At 41.7% G+C, this 17,282-nt stretch overlaps 1 long non-coding RNA gene across 1 annotated transcript in view; it reads right to left on the reverse strand.

The window, feature by feature from the left end:
* LOC113834914 overlaps positions 1-14,265 on the reverse strand; it is a 39,459-nt gene extending 25,194 nt beyond the window's left edge. Inside the window, exons 1-2 of the long non-coding RNA XR_004769151.1 lie at positions 13,886-14,265; positions 836-928 (exon numbers count right to left, since the gene is read on the reverse strand). This is a non-coding gene — a long non-coding RNA (uncharacterized LOC113834914). The remainder of the gene's footprint in view (positions 1-835; positions 929-13,885) is intronic.
* Between the last annotated feature and the right edge of the window lie 3,017 nt (positions 14,266-17,282).

Consider the following 17,282-nt stretch of genomic DNA (forward strand, 5'->3'; position numbering starts at 1 on the left):
TTGCCATATGGAAGATCAGAGATGACGCATGGGAGGACTAAGAAGCCCCTTCCTTCTGGCCTGTGGCATCAGAAGACAAGATATACTTTTTTTTTCCCCTGGGAAATGCTGTCAGTGCTTCCTGTTGCGTTTAGTTATCCAGAAAGGGGACGTTCACTCCCATGCATAGTCTATAGCAATTCATTTCTCCAACAACGTAATTACATTTTCTCTTGACAAGCAGTCCAGGATTAGACATACTTGACATAAGCAGTGAGAGACAAAATGAGACGTGCTGGAACAGGTCATGTTTATAAGCAGTGTGACCTTGAGCAACTTGTATAGCATCCCCGTGCTTCATCATCTTCACCTGAAGAGTGGAAATTGCAATGTTTTCCTGGCATCTATCTGTCTGGATGTGCAGCTTAGCACAGGGCCTGGACTGATTAAGTGTCCTTGAGATGTTAGCTGGTGATTTTTTATCCATGTTCTCGCTGAAAAGTGTTTAGTGGACTGGAGGTTTTGCTCTATGGCAGAATGACCACCTAGTATGTTCAAAGTCCTGGGTTCAAGCCCTGGTATCTCAGAAACAAAAGTGACAAGTGTTTTTACCAACCCAAAGGCTATGACTTCCTCTCCTGTTCCTCTTTGGCTCTTTCCACACACATCACTGAAAGTTCTCTTCATATAGCGTTCTTCTCTTCATCTCCACATGAGTTTCAAGAAATAAAAAGAAAAGACAAAGACATTCCACGAATACCTTCCAGTTCTATCTAGCCTCACCTAACTTCTATTCATCATCAGCTAAAGTGACCTAAAAGTTTCAACATGAACCCAAACAGGAACTGCAGCTTACCCCAATGTCAGTGAGTCCAGGTGTGGGTACTTCCAAGCTTCTTTGAACTTTTCCACTTTCAAATGGTTCAAGGTTAAAGGTTTGTGGTTTCACCTGGGTGCCAATTGAGACATGATAAGTTAGTCTGAACCTTACTTTGAGTTTATCATTTGAATGAACTCACATTTCATGAAGCTAACCTTCTGTTTAGAGTGTACCTGCTATTTTTATCTCTGTTAACTAAAACAATTAATAACTTAAGTAAAACTTGAGAGGTGCTTTATGTAAACAAACTACAGTGTACAGAATGCTTGCATCCCCTTGTCTCAATAGTAAATATAGTATCAATTTCACTATTAGGAAGATATGTTTTATAGCATGTGTTTCAAGGAATAAATACTGATGCTGGATATCTTTCCTTATGTACAATTGCATTTATTTGTCAAGACATTCCAAGGTGACTAGATGATGATTTGGAATTTACCTATTTCTTTCAACCTTTAAAGTTCTACAGCACATTACTGCTTATCCCAGGTTCTGTTAAACTGTGACTTTAAGATCAAATTTATATAAGTTCATCTCTTTTCATCTTTCATGTCTTCTTCCCTTAGAGAGCAGAAGCCCAGACTGTACACTGCCTAATTTCCTCCAGTTATATGCTAGAGGTTTGGGAAGATTGAAAGGTAAATCTTTTGCATCCAAATGGTATAGTTTCACCATTCATGGTTGATGTGCTTCTGCATATAGACGATACTGACCATTAGATAAAAAGGACTTGAGCCATGAAATGGTGAGCAGGAGGGAGCTTGGAAGGAAATCCACCTCTTCTGTCTATAGACAGGGAGAAGTGTACTTCCAAGTCTTTCTGTATCATAAGACAAAATAATCTCTCCCTGTTTTTTGTTTTTTTTTTTTTTTTGGTTTTTTGAGACAGATTTTCTCTGTGGCTTTGGAGGCTGTCCTAGAACTAGCTCTTGTAGACCAGGCTGGTCACAAACTCACAGAGATCCACCTGGCTCTGCCTCCCAAGTGCTGGCATTAAAGGCGTGTACCACCACTGCCTGGCAAGAAAAAATAATCTTAAATAACATATGTGAAGCTTAGTACATCAAAAAGCTCTGGAACCACTCTCTTCCTAAGACTGCAAGTTTAACTCTGGAAGTTAAATGGAAGCTTCGCTGTTATATTACACTGAATAGCTATTTTTTTTTTAATTTCACCAAAGTTATTCTGGGATAATTCTTTTCTGAAGAAATGTACACTCTATAAAGATCCCAGCCACCAAAATACTTCTGGTACCTTTTGAGAAGCTGACTAGATTTCATACTATTTAAAAATTAAAATCTGAAAACATGAAAATCACGGGTTCTGACTTCTTCTGATCTATGGTCCCAAACTACTGCACATAAAAATAAACTTTACAATGTCTTTGAGGATCCCAAAGAACTCGAGAGTCAAGATTTTTTTGGCTCAAAAAGAAAGCAGTTTTGATATTCAAAAATTTGGCCTCTCTTAGTCAATCCCCAGAAGAGGAAAAAAATCAGCTAATCTTAGCAAGATGGTAAACTGAAGGGATTTGGTCTTCTAACTTGATCCTTGATCATGTTTTAAAATATGATCAAAACAGTGAAGACTGGGAAAAGTCTCCAAAATAACTTGAAATAGAAAAGTTGAGTTTCCCTTTAAGGAACTTTTCTGTGTCCAAATTAGACACCATCTAGGATGTTGGTGGAAAACAGTTACAGTGTTTCTTCTGCCCTTGCCTTCTGACTGCCAATCAAAAACATGCACTTAGCGTACTGACTGGGCTACCAGATCGTTTAACACAGGATTGAATGTCAGGTTTTTGCTGGTCTAGTACCCCAGGTGTGATTCTGGAGAGCAAACCAGCTGAAAGCAGACATAGCTAACAGACCCCGGGCAAAGGACCCATGCAACATACAAGCCACATGCACTACCATGCATGCACAAAACCGACTGGACTCTGTTCTAGGTCCTTGATAATGCAAGCATATTGTGAGCTCTGGAAGAATTTTAATCTACACGGTTTGAAAATTGAGGCCTTTTAAATATGCTGCATACAATGTGTGATGGTCATCGCTTAGACGCTGCTCCATTATCCTTCTCCATTTGGAATGAATGAGGCTAATTAATTTCAGGCCATACTTGATGAGGTCAGCACCATACGAGGGGTGCGTGCTAGACATTGCTAATCTCTTTCAGCTGAGAGTGATGAATTAAAGATGAAGCATGCCTTTGCAGGCCTAATTTAGAATGTATATCAAAAAACCTACAGCAAATAATACTATCCCCTACAACAAAGGAAAACTTGTTCTCTCAGGCTCCCGGACTTGGGTTGATTTTAAAGACATTTTCGGTCCTCTTTGGACTTCCAGCTGTGGATGGGTGAAGCATCTCTAGAAAATCAAGCCATCTCTCACACACAGACATGAGGACAAAAGGTAGGATTAAAGGGAAGAAAGAAAGAAAATAAAAACAAAATACAACAATCAGGTTTTGATCCTTTGCGTATTAAAATTCTACCTAAATATTACGCACCCCCTTTTTTTTCCCCAGAACTATCAGACTAACAAAGATTTCAAATTAGGATACCTGTATTCAAGTCCCTGGCCACCCAGCTCTGATGGGATGTTTTAAGTAATGCACTAAATGAGGCACCCTGGTCGTGTGTGTGTGTGTGTGTGTGTGTGTGTGTGTGTGTGAGTGTGTTTGTTTTGTTTTTTTAAGCAGATATCCTAATGAGGCTTATTAGGTTTTTCCATGTCCTAATTTTGAAAGCCAATAGAGATTGACCAGGTAGATAATGTGATACCTTTTATTAAGCCAAGAAAGAAATTGTAATACAGACGCCTCCAGGCCAAAATGTTCTTATGAAAGTTAATGCTAAGCCAACTTCCGGAATTGTGAAAAGGATGTGCTCCCTTCTAAACGCTGAAGAGAAGAAAGAATTAGTCATGATTTCTCAAAGGTGACTATTACAAGTCCCTAAGGGGAGTAAGGAAGGAGTTGTAGCTCAGAGATTGGCAAGAAAAAAAGAAGTGTCTGGGCATATCTCGAATGAGAATCACTGACAGGTTATTCCATTGCTTGGGGTTTCTAACTGGTGGCCAGGCCAACTCCTGACTTTAGATCCCAGTAGCTCTCATTAGGACAAGCCGCTTCAAATTACATCTAATCTACACGATGAATCAATCTTTCATCCCTTTAATTGCTTCTGAAAATATTTATATTTCTTAATAATGCACATTTTGTCTTGTAACTTCTGATTAAACCCAGACGGGTGTTCCCAAAGCAGGCAATGACCAAGCAAAGATGATTTGGGACTGGAAAGGGAAGATTTAAAAGACAGGCATTTCTTGCTGGGAAACTATCAAAGGCGAGCTGAAATAAACAGCAATTGGGCAGAATATTGTTGCACTCTAATAGAAATTAGATTGTTTATTTTTAGACACAGGATCTCATGTAGCCCAGGCTGGCTTGGAGCTTGCTATGTAGGTGAGGGTGACCCTGACCTGCTGACTGTCTCCACCTCCTTAGGAAGGGGATTGCAGGTATGTTGTGCCATGCCTTTTTAATAAGCTTTCCTACTATAGGATTCTTTATCAAAGTTCTGGCTATTTAGCTGGTTAGCTTTGTTAAGTTTCACAATAGATGATTGTGATAGAGACTTAGAAAAATTCACACATTACTATCAGTAACAACTCACCCAAGGTATCATATCTCAAAAACAAAACAGCCGGGAGATGGTGGCGCACGCCTTTAATCCCAATACTCAGGAGGCAGAGGCAGGTGGTTCTCTGTGAGTTCGAGGTCAGCCTGGTCTACAGAGTGAGTTCCAGGACAGCCAGCACTGTTTCACAGAGAAGCCCTATGTCTCAAAAATCCAAAAAATAAACAAGCAAAACAACAACAAAAACAGTTATAATGCGTAAATAACCAGAGGGCCAGAATTACTGGTTAAACAAGAAGCATAGTGGGAGGTGATGTTGTCAGAATGGTATTGATTCATGGTTTGGAGACCAAGAAGAAAAAGGGGTTCTATCTCAGTGTTGTCACCAATTAGCTGAGTTAGTTGCCCATGCCTCTACAGACCTGGAGTCTATTTAATTGTGTCTGAAAAGCAAGAAAGCCAAAGATTTGCCTCTCAATTTTAACTTACATGTTGTTCTAAACAACCTTCCACACTTGGAGTACAGTCAGCCCACTCCAGCAGAGAGTTCAAACAACTGATGTTCAAAGTGTAATTTTAATATATTAAACCTGTTGCCTCTATTCAGGAGGCCCAGGGTAGAGAATCATGAATTTGAGGCCAGTCTGAACAATAAAATTAATATGGACAGGGCTGAAGAGATGGCTCAGTGGTTAAGAGCCCTGGCTATTCTTCCAGAGGTCCTGAGTTCAATTCCCAACACCGACATTGCAGCTCACAACTGTCTATAACTGTACCCTCTTCAGGTGTGTGAATGTACCTGCAGACAATACGCCAATAAACATAAATAGATAAATCTTTAAAAAACAACAAAAATTAATATGGACAGACAGGAAGAGGGGAATGAGAGGAGAAGGAGGGAGGGAAAGAGGGAAGGAAGGAGGATGGACATTGTGTCTTCACAAAAGTCTATATCCTCTTTTTGTTTATTTTCTAACCTACATATATTTAGTTTATACATATATATATATATATAGCTATATATGCATATATAGTATAACCATCAAAAGAGCATTTGCATGCAAGCCTCATGAGGAATTTGGAGATGATCTCAACCCAGCAGAGGCTGTGTATAAATTGCAGACAAATAGCATGCTATTTTGAGAAGAGACCTGAGCCTACATGGTCTTGGTGCATCCAGCTCCATGAGGTATTGCAAGATGACTATTCCATGCTTCTAGAGACAAAGAAAATAAAACAATTTCTTATAGTGTTGAGCATTCTTATTGACAGTCTCTAGAAGGGCAAAGCTCTCTCTCTTGCCTAGTCATGAATGTGTCTTATAGCCACTCAACGTGGACATGGCGATTACTTTTAGTTCCTCTCCTCATTCTCAGGAGTGAGAAAAGTATCCCCAAATATTATAGCGTGGTACCTTGAATCTAATCATTCCATTTTCCAGAGAAGGACAATAAAGGCCCATGTAATGGAGGTCATATACATTGTAACTGGCAAAACCAGCGCTTACAGAAAAACTGGCAGAAACAGAATTACAGGACTCAGGGCTGGGCAATAAAGCTCAGGGTACATGGCTTCCTCTGAATGTGTGAGGCCCTAGGGTTTGATCACAAGCACTGCAAATTACATAAACAAATAATAAGTAAATACAAAGACAGCAGCCCATGGACTAATAAGTAAATACAAAGACAGCAGCCCATGAACTACCTCAGAATCTGAATTTTTTTTCATATTCAGAAAATAAGTGAGATGTCTTATACCCACTCAGTGCAATTCAAAGCTTATGGGAATTAAAAACTGGGACCTGGAATAAGCTACTCTCATCATTGGCTTTGCATTCAAACTTCCTGAGTGTCCCCAGTTTCCCAGAAATGTGAGTTTTAGACAGGTCCTTAAAATCTAGAAACCTTGTTTCATTTTCTTGGGTTATTGAAATAATACCAGTATCTATTGAAGAGAATTGTACAGAGACTAGGTAGCAGGTTAGTGTTCATGTTCTACTATGTATTAGATGTTAGCTGCAAGTAGCATTGTCACCATCTTTTAATTTCTGTTTACAGAATGACTCAGAGTGAAAGAAAAAAATCCCAAATAAAGACTAAAAGACATAGTAACATAGTTCCCAAATCTCTGTTTCTATTGACTCCCTGACTTCAGACAAGCCAGCCTTGGTTTACTCATCAGCAAAATGGGAATTCAAAAGAAATCTGCTTGAACACAATTCCAATAGAAATCAAATGAATCCTGCATGTGAAGGCACTCTGTAAATAGCAAGGGCACAAATAAAAAGCAACAACAACAACAAAAAAAAACCCCAACAGTTGGTGGTTTTATTAAAGCATAATGAACCCAAGGTTGGGAAGACACGAATGCTCAGAGTTGGTTAATAAATAAGAAGATAATGACTTTTGACTTTACTTTCTCAAATAAATCACCTTGAAAATGAGATATGAAGGATGGGATGGGTGGTTCAGGCTTTTAATCACAATATTTGGGGGACAGAGACTGGAGGCTCTCTGAGGTCTAGGCCAGCCAGGACTCCATAGTGAGGTGATTGGGGGGTGGGGTGCTGATTCTAACTCAGCCATAGACTACATGTCTCCTCAAATAGAGGTCTCAACACATCCCCAAAATGAGCTACATGCAGTACGATTAAACCCTTAAAAACTGCACATGGCCACCTTTCTCCAACATCCATTTACTTTTGTCCTTCTGTTATCTACCTAAACTCAAAATTCTCATAATTTCATCTTACCAGAGGATTAGATAACTGTGAGGTCACAAAGTTAAGACAAGCAAATGCACTCACTATCTCTTTGCTTTTCCATTAAGGGAGTGGGGGACCTAAAAGGGAAAATGAACACATTTGCTGAAATATTAAATGATGACTTCCAAGAAGCCTTCATATTCATTAAAATACTGTCAAACTTCACAGTCTGACCAGCTGTCCGTTTATGTGTGAACTTTAAAAATATATTCATTATTGAGCTATAATTCAGCATAAGCCGAAGAAGCATCTAGGGCTGGGGGACTGTTTTGTGAATGGGATTATTTAGGAGTTGGGGCCTAAAGGTATATGTCTATTTTAAAAAAGAAATTTTCTGATCACAGATAACTTCTCAATTTGATTTAGTGTCGAACGATAGTGATGGGGTTGATAAGGGAGCATTCATCGGTAATTCATCTTGGGCTGGTGGAAAGTTACAGCCAACCAGTGCTTTCCCAACAGTGACAAGCCCTATTAATCTTCTTCAGACACATTTCAATAGGTGTTCCCATCTGTGGCCGACATCTAAACGCTCTGGCATCGCTGGTGACTCGAAGACACCTTCATTTCAAGTTACACTAGTGAAAATGTGATACTAGATTGTACTCTATTTTTTAACCTAATTCTCTTTCTCCATTCAATTAGCCTTTCTTGCCTGGATTTTCTGCTCATGTGTAACACCATTTCCCAGGGAGAACTCTCCAAGATTTTGTTTTCTCAGTGATACACAGTCTCCTCCCCCCACTCCCCAAGGTTAGCAACGAACAACTTTTTTTTTTTTTTACAAATTAAAATTGCATATTCAGTTCTGACAGCCATTGATTGGCCTCTGATTGTGTCTGTCCTTACAAAGTGGAAGCTACACAAATAAAGAGCTGCTGTGCATTGAGAGGGCTGAGAAGAAAGGGGGAAGGCTATACAATCTATTTGTATTCAGATTTCAAATGCAATTTATTATTCCTAACTATGATGCTAAATTTTCATGTGGTGGGGTCCTGGAATAAGGAGAGACCATTAGGAAAAGAGGGTGGGAACAGTCATGTTTTCCCAAGATGATCAGTACTTAGATTGGAATCCCTCTCCTATCTTTCTGAGTCTGCTGAAGGAATGCTCTTTAAACTGGGAAATAAAAGAATCACTTTAGGGTACACCATTTCACTTAAATTGCCTTTATCCTTCCAGCAGCATCCTCTAGCTAGCTGTCAGTTTAGTGTAGGCAAGAAGAGTGGGGGTGGGGTGGGGGGATTCTTGATTTTGGATGGTACCTAAGTGCTTTCTAGTACCACTTTCAACTTCATAGTATGTCTGGTCTCACAGAGAAAGTGAATTTGAACAGCATTTTTTTTTCTTGTGCACTTTAGAAATCCTTCAAAACTGAAAACTGTATATTTTCAGTTTTGGAAAGGTTAGATACATCTGCATAATGGATGAAAAATTTTTAGCATCACTGAAGAATGTGATCATATGAACTCAGGAGATGTGTGGATCCAGGCACAAACACGCACGAGTGCCTGTGTTGTTTGCATGTGTGCATGTATGCATATGTGAAATATGCATTCTCTAAAGTGTCCCCTCCCTCATGCAAACTCTTTTTCACAATGAGCATTTAAGGTTGTTGGAGATCTCAATCACCTCATCGTAGGTGGTGTGTTTAAATGTGTTGTACTAATAACTTGTCCAAGAGAAATTAAATCCTTATATGTCAAAAGCACTCTGCACTGGATTATCTGCAAGACAAGTACTTATTGAATAAATGTTGGGACCAATTTCATTTTAATGTGACTGACTGTATGCTTCAGAGATAAAAAGACTCAAACCTATAACTGTGTTGCAACAGTACACCCAACTTGTCTATTTCCATTACTGTCTCTCAACTTAAAATATGGAAAGACTCTCTCTCTCTCTCTCTCTCTCTCTCTCTCTCTCTCTCTCTCTCTCTCTCTCGTTGTTTTGAAGAGCAAGGGGGAGAGATAGAAAACGCCTGGCATTCAGCCTAAAGAGAAATCATTGAAACAAATTAATCCTATGCCGTTTAAATTGACATGGTAATCCATCATCAGAGGAGCCAAACTCTGAAAGCAATCTCGGATCTGCCCCACTCTTTCCCTAGCCCTGGAGGCACAAAGACAGATAGTAAAAGAAAGGGGGTTAGGCATAAAAGTTAGAAATGCTTCAGAAAAAAATAAAACTGGTTCTATCAGCTTCTACTGTCCTGCCTCTTCAAACCTCCTTTGGAAACTTTTAACAGTTACTTTCCCAAGTTTGCCTCTGAGTGATAGGTCCCTATTTCCTCCTTCACCAGGCTGTCTGGTTGCTAACTCAGGCTGGTCATTGCCTTGAAAAGCTAGGCAGCTGAGAGTACTGGAAGTTATGCAGTTAGTTACACAGAAACTCTTCCCAAGTGTTAGGAGCTACTTTGAGAGGTAGGTAGGAAGTAGTTTTGGTTTTGTTTGATGTTTGGGGTTTGAAGTGGTAAAGAATGAAGAGAACCTCTCTTTTTGTTGTCCTCCCACTACCATTTCTTTTTTGCACTTGGTGAAAAAGATGCTACAGTAATTTAAAAAAAAATATTTTTCTGACTTCACTAAAAAGAGGAATGCCATTTTGCCCTGCCACTTGTCACTTTGCTTTCTTTTTAAAAGAGATTTAGTTTTCAAAGCTCCCTTCACTTCAGAAAAGCCCAAGATGGTATACTATTAAAATTTGATTTTATAGTCATAAGTTGTATAATACAGAAGTGTTCTGTATTAGCAGTCAGATGACATCAAACAAAATCTTATTAAGAATTCAATTGTGAAAACAATGTGCCTGTATTTCCAAGATATTAAATTCTAAGGGTTATTTTTTGTTTTTTGGGGGGAAGGGGTTCTCTTTAGCTAGCATATGTAGTATTGTTTTGTTTGTTAGAAGGAAGGAAGGATGGAAGGAAGGAAGGAAATAAGGGGGTTAAACTATAAACTTCTCATTCCTGACTGGACATACAAATCTGAGCAGAAATCTAAATAATATTTAATAATGTTTTTAGCTCTATAAGAAAGACCATTGGCAATATTTATATTTCAAGCGTTTATCCTGTTAACAATGAGATAGTTACTGAAGACAGAGACTGTCTACTTTACAATCAGAGGCTGTAGGACAGAAGGACATAAACCCAAACCATGTCTAAGAGATGCCCTGTTTTTATTTATCTAGGATAGAATTGCTTCTAATTTATTAGGAAAACTTTTCTGTGTTACTCAGACTTCAAAGTAAACATTGCGCCTCTGTTCCATCATTAGAAATTTTATTGGCTGATCTTTAAAGGGTCTAGATAATTCTGACCCAAGATCTTTCAAGTACATAAGCAAAAAAGACATTTCTAGAGTAAATAGAGAGTCAAAGACTTTCCTACATGATCATCCATGCCATAAGAGTGTCAGTTTTAAGATTTGTTAAGAAAGAAGTGGGGGAGTGGAGAGGCAGTTCCATTGTTAAGAGCACTAACTGACCTCTCAGAGGGCCAGAGTTCGATTCCCAGCACCTTCTGTAATCTAAGTTTCAGGTGACCAGACCCCTCTCATAGCCTCAGCACATACCTACACACATGCACACATAGAATACAAAAAAGTACAGATTTGTGTGTTCTTTTTTAATAAAACCCTGGGGTTTGAGTAGTTCTTCATTAGCTGAGGAACACTGAACTATATACCTCCTTAAAAAGATTAGACATCTCTTATTTCACTTCAATGTATATAGGAAATATAGATTTTTTTGCAAGATAATACATGGTTTTGAAGGCCATTAAATTAACCAAAATCGCTTGGGAGAAAAATCAATGGGTAAATAAGCTGAGTCTTTATCACTCAGAGGAGTCTATCAAGGAAAAAATAACTTTTAAGACACCTCAGTGTTGAAATTTCATGACACTAAATTCTTTTGAGTGTTTGGAAATATGACCAGCAATAAGAAGAAAAATATGCAACAGAAAATTGCAGCACCTTTGGAAGTAAATAAGCTAACATACAATATGCAAAGACATAGGCTTCCTTAATTTTTAACTTCTTGTCTTGGACATTTGACATTTGATGTGATATGGTCCTGTCAAGAAATACCCAGCACAACATCTGTCACTGAAATCAATATTCCTTTCCTTTAATGGTTGCAGTTTTACTTTGAATGTTTAAAGGGCATCATCTCAATCAATTTACCATAGTTGTATATATAGAAATCTCTTAAATAAAATTAATTAATGTGTAATAAATTCTAATAGGTAGATAGGAAATTTACTGTTCTCTACCTTGTACTCAAAATAACAAGGGCAATTTGTTTCCAAGCATACAGCTTGAAAACCTTCAAGACAATATTTTCTATAATCAAGAAATTAGATGTGATATTTAAAAATCCCTCTTACATTCTGTACAGAGTTCCTTTATTATTAGCACACATTCACAAGTAAATGGCCTTTGAAGAAGAGAAGTAAAGCTGGTAAGTGAGTACCTAAATGTCCTCTAGATTAATATATAATGTTCCTCTATATGGCAGTGTATCAATTGCTGGTCATCAACTTATTCTCAAATTATATTGAACTGGAGGTAGGTAAATGTCCTAAACACAAAAGTGAATCCTTAAATTCTATTTCTCCTTCTAAAGTTTTCTTTGCGTGTGTAGTTAAAGGAATTTAAATCAAATGAACCCTCATTTGTTGTGCTGCTGGTATTTGCCTGAAGTTCGCTCATGCAGCTAATTAACAATATTACTTTCCCTGGGTATTTCCTTACTAACACCTCCACATGTAGCACTTGACACAATCAAATTAATATTTTTTCCTTACATAGTAAAAATTAACTGTTGTTTTAAAGATTTCTTTACAGACTCTTGATAATGAAAGTATATAGAATCCAAACATCATTCTTGACTTTGTCCACTCCTAAATAAGAACTGCTGTTCGTGTGGTTTCAGATGACCTTGGGACTTCCTCAACAGGAGTTAACTTGATATGTAATGTTAATATTGAAATCATGGATAGCCCATACCAGGCTTGCTAAAATGGGCAGAAAAATTCCTGATGCCATCATCTATAGTCCGGTATTTAAGATTTAAGTCATCAATGTGCTGGAAAGTAAACACAAACACACACAGAGAGAGAGAGAAATAGAGAGAGAGAGAGAGAGGGAGAGAGAGAGAGAGAGAGAGAGAGAGAGAGAGAGAGAGACCTTGGATTTCTGAATAAATACACCAGGCAAAAGATTTTCACTGTGTGCTTGAATACCCTGCAATTGCTACCAACTCCAAGTCTGAAGCTCAAGCTTCAAGTGCCTTTTTGTGATTTTGCAAGCCATAATGGTTCTACCCTGTTGCATTGCTTCAGCTTGTCTTCCATCACTGGAGGTTTCAAAGAGCTCATTCAGAAGTCTTCTTGCACTGCCTTCTGCCAGCCTCCAGAACTGTACACATGAGTGACAGCCTCTATCTAGTGTTTGAGTATATGAACCTTTAATCCATCAAGGCTCTTCTAAAACTGAGAGAGTACCTCCACCATGTGCTTGCACCTTCCTGCACAAGCCCATCATCTTGGGACCCACAGAAATGCCACCACATTTGAAGCCAGCTGAATAAATTTTCCTAATCTCATCCAGATTTTATGGCTATATTCAGCTGCTGACACTATTTTAAATTAGCTTTTGCTTCAATGAGAGAAGGTAAACCATGTCTTGGGATTTGTTTTTTAAATCTTTTACAGGATAATTTTGTGTGTGTGTGTGTGAGAGAGAGAGAGAGAGAGGGGGGGGGGTGGGGGGAGAGAGGTGGGGGAGAAATATTTTTAAAGTGATTAAGTGATTTTGGGTGGTCAGTTAAACAGAGGAGGGGGAATTCACTACATCCTATTTTCTTATTCCCTAAAGTCCATCTTCCTGGAGTATGCCGCCTTGATGGATGAGACTGTTGTCTCTGAATAGAAACCCCTGCTTGCAGGGGGCGGGGGCAGGGGCGGTGGGGGTTGAAGATAGGGCGGGGCACAAGTGAAGGGCCAAGTGTTCTCAAATCCTTACAGCTAAAGTTCGTAGAGTGTTCTCACTTCCACTCTTTCCCTCCCTCCTTCCCTCTCTTCCTTTTTTCTTTCCTTATGCCCTTCCTTAAATCCCTTTTAAAATCAATCTTTAGATACATTGTGTAGTTAACCTTCATTCTGTAGCCAAGACCAATAAGGGTTAATGGAGACCAAGCTGACTCTCCCCTAGGTCAGCCGGCTAGTAGCTTCCAAGGCAGGAATCGGATTACCAAGAGAGGAGCAGGAGGCTGATTGCCTCACACCTGAACACACCATTCTAATCCACTGGGATTCTCTTATGTTGTTTTATTTTTAAGTCTCCCTTCTGGAAAATGGTGAATTGGGTCTTTAGCTATGTTTCCTGTTGCACCGAAGCACACGCAGGGTAGCCTGAGCTGGATACTCCAAAATGCTAAGAACATCAAGCAATGGGAAGGAACATCTTTCTACACATATATGCACATGAAAACATGTATACACGCATATACACAGTAGGCAACTATCCGTTTCTTGTGAAAGAATTTTTTGCTCTTTGATGAAAAGATCAGAAGCAGGAAAAAACAACAAAGAATTGTTCTCTTTACTCACCTTCTGCCCTAACCCTCCACCTCCAGAAATTAGCGCCTTCTAGGTTGTTTACAGCTGTCTAGAAGGTCTAGGTTTGTTCACAGTAGCGAGACTTGCTCATCAAGGAAAGAAAATCCATTTTCGAGCCAGAACATAGCTGCTGGGCTTTGCGGAGAAGGGGTTTCTACTCCCTTCCAGTAAGTTTTTCCGAACGCCACGTGAACCGCAAGACTTTATGCCTCGGCCAGTTTAGCTCCCAGCATCCAATCTTGGGATCCCAGACAGGTCCCAGCGGCTGGAGTGGGGCCTGATCCTGCGGAAGCTGATTTTCCTGTGACCCAGAGGAGGAATCCACAGTCCTGTGGTTTCCATTGGAGCTCCTGCCATAATCCTCACCTTACACTCCATCTCACCTGCCCAGGAGGCCGAGCTGCGAACCTGGAATCCACTGGTTTTTCAGATTCCTTGCTGGCGGGAGGGGAGGGGGGGACGGAGACTCGCCACCCGGTAGCCATCCTGGCCATTGGGCCAGTAGCAAGGAAATCAGTCGGTGGGGCTGGGCTACTGGGTCCCCATTTGGGATTCTAAATAAGAAGAAAGATGGAGGTTGATCAAGGAGAAAGTTGGGGAAGCTTAGAGCGGCACCAAAAAGGTGTCCCGAATAAAATCCATTGGGGCCACGTCTTGGCTACTCAGGCTGCCTAGAGACACAGCGTGTGGGGAAACGTGTCCATGGTTCCTGCTACACACGAGCCATCAACTCCGGTGGCCACCTGGCCACTGCCACTCCTGGTATAGAGCCGGTGGCTCCCAAGACCTGTTCATTCCTATCTGAGAAGTCAAGCGGCAGACCCTTATCGTTAGCTACGCAGTCACCTTTCCCGTCGAGGACAGAGGGACCAAGGCCTGCGCTGGAGCTCCTAGGCGGTAGTCCCGCCATTCCCCTCGGGGCTGGCTTCCTCCCTCTCCGCCCCGCCAAATCCCCGCAAGTCAGGTCCCCCTTCGTCACCCCGGGGGCTTCTAATCACTCCGTATCGATTTCCCTAACTCTTTTCATCCCGTTGAAGACACATCTTAAAACACTCCAGCCCGGAGTGTGCTCTGGGCTTTATCCACACTAATAAAATGATTTACCCTGCTCTCTGCGCTCTCCTCACAGAGGAAAATCGTTCGAGCCCTGGCTATTCGTGTGTGATCAGTAAATATTTAGTGCGGTGACATCCTCAGCTAGGCTTCGGATCGATGCGGGGCCCACCGGGAGGTGTGCGCTCTGCGGGCGGGGCCGCGTCGGCCCGCCGCCGAGAGGACTCCTGGTGTCCTGGCCACCGGCCGCAGATTTACTGCCCGGGCGGGAGGCCCAAGGAGGAGAGAAGTGGGGGGCAAAGCGCGACTGGAAAATTGCCTTTTCAACCTTTTTACTTTTGACATTCAGCCACTTCCCCCAGGCTGCCACTGTCTCCTCCACTCCCCCTCCCTCCCAAGGGCGCTCTGTGCACCCCGAGAGCCCTTGCGGAGACGTGAGACACGCTAGTGTCCCCGTGGCCTAGGACCACCTATCAGAGTCCTGCGTAGCCACTCAGGGAGGCCCCAGCCCCTGCTTTGAGGGTCGTCCCCTTCGGGACACTATGCTCTTCGCCCGCCCTTGCCTCCTAGGGTAGAAAAGAGGTGGAGGAGCTCTGAACTACAGCTGCGTTTTAGGGACCTGCTTCCCCGCCACCCTTTCTGCGACCCTTGGCCTTTCCGCTCCTCCAACATCTTGTCTTTGTCCCCAATCGGACCGCGCAGGTCTTCTGGTGGGAACTTTACTTTCTTCACTACCAGACATCTCTTTCCATAGGAGCAAACAAAATAAAAATAAATAAATAAATAAATAAATAAATAAATAAATAAATAAAACGCGCTTAGCTGTGAAGTGTTGAGAGACACCCCCTCCCCCCCTTGGCAGCCAGAGGGCTGTGGTCCAGGTGGCTAAGGTGTCAGCGCCTACTCCGGGCTCACACAACTTCATGATTATATAGGGTCACCTTGACCCGGGGACCCCAGGAAGTGGGTCTGATGCAGAGTGAGCACTGCAGGGCCTCATCTTGTCCTGCCACCTGGGACTGCTAAATTGTGGGAGCTGTAGACTGTGAGGAATATCCAGCTACCCCTCCTTTGCCCTTAGACTTGGGGTTTCGGGTCTGCAAGTCTTCGGCCACCACCCACCCACCCACCTGTTGTTAATTGGACTGATTTCCTCTCACCTGAGGCCTGGGCCTTTGCAAATCCCCTAGAGCCCTGAGAAGAAGGTGCAACCCGGCTCTGTCTATGCACCCCCTCTCCACACCCTAATGCCCTCGCCTTTGTCATAACCATGGCTTTCTAAAACGCCATATCTGCAGAGTCTATCTTTATACTAATGCATACTTAATTGGTCCGTCTTGACTGTCCATATAAAACAATTTAATTAGGGTGTTCTTTTTTTTTAAGCTTTGGAGAGCAAAGGGAAGAAAATCTGCCCGATGCTTATTGTATTTAGCACCAATACAGGCAGAAAATGTAGCACAAGTTTTTGGTTGAAAGAGCACCTCTGTGTCCATTGAAGGGCGTTGATCCGAAAAGGCAGGAAGGACAAGTAAAATCGATTGGAAGCGACCCTCTCTGTCCCTTTCACACCATTCAGAAACTCCATTCCTTCTAAGACAAAGACCAGAGCCTTGGGAATTCTCAGGGAAAAGGAGGACTCCAGTCCCACAAACCTTGAACACCTCTTTCAAAACCTTCAATATTTCATTTTAACCTGCACTTGGTGCTGGATGTGTGTTTCCACAACCCCCCCCCCCACACACACACACATATACACCAAGAGCCCTGCAGTTTCACCACCACCACCCCCATGCCATTGCCGGATTGGTGTTCAGGCTTAGGGGTAGTGCACCTCTCACCTTTGACCCTCAAGATTGAAGTGGCTGCCAGTGTTCTAAATTTGGCTAAAGTTGAAAGAAAACGACCACAAAGTAATTACTGCAAAACCCAGTTCTGGTTCAGCGCTTGAGCCACCTTCCCCAATAGCCACCTCCAACCCTAATCTTTCTCCCTTCTTCTCTAGCATTGAACTACCCTAGCCACCTCTGAGAGAGGGAGCTGAAGTGGTCAGGACTGCATCTCTTGGTAGCGATGAGTTGCCAGGTCTAATTGGTCTTTCATTAGGTTATCCCAGGCGCCCAGACTGGGCAAGGTGGTCATCTATCAGACCTGGCATGAAAAGAAGAGGGGTGGGGGGGGGAGAAGGAGAGAAAAGAGCCAGAGAAGGGGAGGAGAGAGGCCGAACTGAGATCACCTTCACCTGCCCTGAGCCAGGCCTCCCTGTTGGAGACCACTGGACCTTCAGCTAGGATGAAGGGGGCGGGGCGGAAGGGAGGGGGCACTCCTGAGTCAC

The sequence above is a fragment of the Cricetulus griseus genome, chromosome 3 (genome assembly GCF_003668045.3).
Source record: "Cricetulus griseus strain 17A/GY chromosome 3, alternate assembly CriGri-PICRH-1.0, whole genome shotgun sequence".
In the NCBI taxonomy this organism is placed as follows: domain Eukaryota; kingdom Metazoa; phylum Chordata; class Mammalia; order Rodentia; family Cricetidae; genus Cricetulus; species Cricetulus griseus.